This window comes from Priapulus caudatus, unplaced genomic scaffold, assembly GCF_000485595.1.
Source record: "Priapulus caudatus unplaced genomic scaffold, Priapulus_caudatus-5.0.1 Scaffold42, whole genome shotgun sequence".
Classification (NCBI taxonomy): domain Eukaryota; kingdom Metazoa; phylum Priapulida; class Priapulimorpha; order Priapulimorphida; family Priapulidae; genus Priapulus; species Priapulus caudatus.
Genome location: NW_014577103.1, coordinates 109646 through 114502, shown reverse-complemented (window position 1 = coordinate 114502; position 4857 = coordinate 109646). Strand labels below are relative to the sequence as shown.

Sequence of the window (4857 nt, the reverse complement as noted above, 5' to 3'; positions counted from 1 at the left end):
CTTGGGTCGCCCTCGCATTGATTGATATCCAGAGATGCCAGCTTTGCGTCGGAACCGACGACTCCACTGTAACGACAGCATTCGGAGTCACTCGATGTAAACTCATGTACTATCCTTAGTTCATTATACTTATGTATTATTTTATTATTACATATTAACCCTATAATTACGCGTTATGGGATGATTATTATATATGTAGAAAGCGCGAGGGTGTTAAAGGGTTTGTCATTGCGTGCTAGCAAGGAATTATGGTTAAGGTTAGGGTTGAGATTAGGGTTGGAGTTGGGGTTAAGGTTAGGGTTAGGATTAGTGTTGGGGTTCGGAGTTGGGTTTGGGGTTGGGGTTAAGCACAACGCACACACCCGAGCGAAACACCGGAACGTGGAGCGAAACATGTTTCGCCTGAGCGTATGTTTTGCTCGGGTGTGTGCGTCAATTGTTCTGCTACACAGCGAAACGCCACAGACGGTCTCCAATCAATATCCTTAAAAATATCACATGACACACAAAATTAGATGTCCATTGGACGGCTATTTTGGATGTCATGTGACAGCGGCGCTGTGCGCAGTGTTTCTGTATGTTTTGCTCAGCTGTGTGCGCTTGCTCGCTCAGCAGAACGCGAAAAGCTGGAAAACAAAATTTCGTGTTTCGCTCGGGTGTGTGCGTTGTGCGTGTCGGGTTGTGCTGCGTTTACATTATCGATTTTTGTCAGCAAATCGTAGCGATTTCAAGTGCATTCCAACTTGCCCCCGACTTGACCCAAGTGCATTTCAACTAATCGGCTGAAATTCGATTGTGTTGGAGTCGGAGTTGGAGTCAAGTCGCCGAGTTGGAGAAATAGAACGTGTTCTATTTTGCACGACTCGGACGATTTGCTGACAAAAATCGATAGTGTAAACGCAGCTTTAGGTTTAGGGATATATATATATATATAAATAATGTAATATTATTATTGTTATTATTATTATTGTTTGTACCTGAACTCGAGATCTCCCGACTGCCGTTTCTTTTTGTAGAAGGGAACGTAGTAGGACAGGATCCAGACACCGTGATAGCAGTCGTAGAAAGGCTTATTCCACTTGCCGTGGCTGATGGTGGCAGCACGGTAGGTCTGGTTGCTGTGCAGCATCATCGTCCCTGGGTCCCCAGTACCATCAATCCGCGCTCTTATGTTGATCTGCATGTGAAAGTTGTTGTTGTTGTTTATGTTTTGATTAAAATGAGGATTAATTTTGATATATTTGTTGATCTGCTTGCGAATGCGTTTTAAATTACGTCGGAAAAACGCAAACGTTATTTGAGTTTACATTTAGAAGTTTTATTTTGTTACAATTAAAACCGTGATTACCTATAGTTCTTTCCTTTGTTGGTTAGCAAGAAATACACACACACACACACACACACACAATGTGTGTGTGTGTGTGTGTGTGTGTGTGTGTGTGTGTGTGTGTGTGTGTGTGTGTGTGTGTAACTGCTCGTACGTGTGCCAGTTTGTATGTGTGCGTGGCTGCACATCCTTCTTTAAACGGTAGCATCACGCGTAGAGATGAGTTCGTTCTATTCACACTGGTACGTAGATCTATTGCCGCCACGCTAAGCTGTTGTCTTGTCGTTAAAAGCGAGTATCCGTGACGGAAGTGGCTCAACAGAACACACCATGACGGCAGGACATTGTCCATGACCATTGTCCATTGTTCGTCTCCATTTGCTCATAGAACGACCGCAGCTGCAAAGGTCCTCGACTCAATAATCTAGGTAACTTCAGTAGACCTCCTCCCCTTCCTCCAACGTGCATTATTGTGTATATCGTATTTAATTATATTATATAATAAATGTGTATGTATATATTATCAGGAGTGAATAATAATAGATTATTTATCTAATAGAGAATTTATTATTATTTACTGCTGATATTATTATCATATTAGTTATTAATTAGGAATGTAATACACGTATGCGGTGATTTATAATTTACAATGTTTGTGTTTATTCATCTGTGAAATGTTAATAATTGATAAGATAACAGTTTCTAAAGTGTAAAATAGCGACGCATAATTGTTCGTGTTCTATTCGATTTCGATGTGAAGTTTCAATTACATAATGCAACAAAATAAGGAGCGATACGGGATATCAGGAATGAGATGTCATGGGATACAGTCAGGAAGGCAGCTAACTCATTTTCCTTGAGGGCAGAAGCACGCGCGGTTGGTGTTCTGGTCAGTTAACCGTGAACATTTCGCCACCAACCATGTAATAGTATTAGGAGTGTTATAATATAATAGTCTTATACTATTAGATTAGACTATATTATAAAAGTCCTGATAGTGTCTACATTTATCTGGTGTAGCAACTGCCCTGACAATGTGTCAAAAATCATCCGCATAAAATACATGAATTGCATCAAGAACTAATAATACATTATTACATGTATATGTATACATATACATTATGTTATACATTATTATATACATGTGTATTATAATACATTATTATAATATATTATTATGAGGTAATAATAGACGTGTTATTAGCTCTTGATTGCAGGACATGTTGGACTCTACCAGCGTGAAGTTGCTTCGCGTATATAAACGAAACCAAGAGCTTGCAACATAAAATATAAACGAGCTGAGTGAATTCGAATAACCAATAAAATGATTTTTTAATAAACGATGAAACAAAGCATCCGTCCAGCCTCATATCCTACCACAAATGTGTATGCCACAATCACTGATCTCTATATATATTAACAAGAGCTTATAATATTTTATTATACTAACGTTAGTGTATAGAGAGCATTGGCTTCAGCCTAATATCTATAATGCCTACACCAAAATGCAAAGCGGACTGACAACCAAGTGTTTGTTGAGCCCTGAAAGCTGTCCTTTAAAAACATTCGCTTGCATAGGCGCGTGGAGCAAAAGGAAAAAAAGAAGAAAGAAAAAGACAAGCAAAGAAAAACACGGAAAATACCGATGATAGCCGACAGGATGAAGCGACGAACTCTGCTGACTGGTCACTGACACCAGACGAAGATCACCCGCATGTCAACATAGGTGGCGCTACGTGACTGTAACATTTCAAGACCTCCGCGCGTTCCACCATAGAATAGAGATCTTTATTCTACTTCGATTTTTACTTCTATTCATATATATCCATAGATATCTTCTATCTTTTATCTATAGTTCCACTAAGATGTATATAATAACATCGATGTATGTTAACGCATACAGCTCACTGACGCGTTCGACTTGTAAAACCATGACGTCATAGCGCCCACGTTGCAGCGAAAGAATCCATACAAGCCGCTGACCTTGTACAGTCACACGTTGACATTGTCTTGACCTTAATCCCACACCCTTGTCGGACCAATACGCCATAATTATGCTTATACGTCTATATCTATATAATATCAAAAGTCTATATTAGAATTATTCTAGATATATATAGTCTATATAATTATATATAGTCCATGTATATATATATATATATATATATAATCAGGAGCTAATAATGACAAATTTGTCATTATTAGCTCTTGATATAATATAACGGATAGAAACGAGGGGCACCCATACTACAGTAGATAGCTTGTAAACATTGTGCTATGCATTTGGAAGAGAATTCTACGAAGGTGGAAACCTAGCTAGTAATTGCTCATGCTTTTAATACACGCAGGCGTACGCTTTGAATGGGAACGATTCCAGTCTGGGATAGTTGTTTGTTATTGCTGTTGGTGGGGCAGCCCTGCCTGTCGATAAGTCATAGACAACGTGTGGACAAGACCTAGACATGACATAGACAAGATATAGACAAGACCTAGACATGAAATAGACAAGATATAGTGTCATGCCATGGTAGGGAGGTAGGGTTAGAGCATATCACATAGATACAGGGAGTGGGTAAGACACAAATTTTTGTGTTATTAATTTTAAATAAATTCTAAAAGTTACAACACACGAGTATGTAAGTTGCTATCAAGTTGTCAGCAAGGGAAGAGCAGGCGAGGCAGCGAAACTGCCAAATGCAAAATGCTGTGAAGAGAGTGTTTCGGAGAAGAATTCGTTTTCAGTTTGTCAGTGGTGTGAGTGTGTAATGTGGGAATAATGAGCATTTACATTTTGGAACGATGGCGTCGTGATTTTCCATATCATATAGTGTACAATATATATATAATATAGATCACAGATATAATATGTAATAAGATGATGTCCATCGGTGAGGGATTTGAGAGATGGCGATAAGGGCAAGGGGCAAAATTTGCAGTCGTGAATAAACCATTATTTGCAATGATCCATTGTTTATCTCATATTTTTTGTCTCGATTTTGCTCTTAGTAAGGCCACCCTTAAAAAATTGTTTGTTTGCCCTTTACCTACTCGCCTCTCAGGGTACCGAGTAGGTAGGTAGGTGAAAAATATTTTTTATTTTGTTTTGACAAGATGTGTGTATGTATATTGTATATTCTGTTTTGTGTATATGTTTTTGCGGAACGAATTTGATTTTTTTTTTTGCGAAACGAAATAATTTTTGTTTTGTTTTAATCGGCCAATAAAATTTGTCGAGTAGCGGCGTTTTGGCGAGGCGTTTTGGCGAGTCGGTCGGTAAAGGGGAAACAAGCAATATTTTATCTTAAGGTGCCGTCACACCATAGCGATCACCAGTTGCGTATGGTTGCGAATAAAAAATAGTGGGCATAAGTTCCGAACGCAACTCACACGCAACTAAAGGTGCCGTCACACCATAGCGATCACCAGTTGCGTATGGTTGCGAATAAAAAATAGTGGGCATAAGTTCCGAACGCAACTCACACGCAACTAAAGGTTTTATAGGTTTGAAGTACGCAACAGCGCTGTTGCGT

The 4857-nt window shown here is 39.0% G+C and overlaps 1 long non-coding RNA gene across 1 annotated transcript in view; it reads right to left on the bottom strand.

Annotated features, from left to right (window-relative positions):
• The window catches only part of LOC106820666, a 5078-nt gene continuing 221 nt past the window's right edge, over positions 1-4857 (bottom strand). The window contains exons 2-3 of the long non-coding RNA XR_001395638.1: positions 978-1177; positions 1-66 (exon numbers count right to left, since the gene is read on the bottom strand). This is a non-coding gene — a long non-coding RNA (uncharacterized LOC106820666). The remainder of the gene's footprint in view (positions 67-977; positions 1178-4857) is intronic.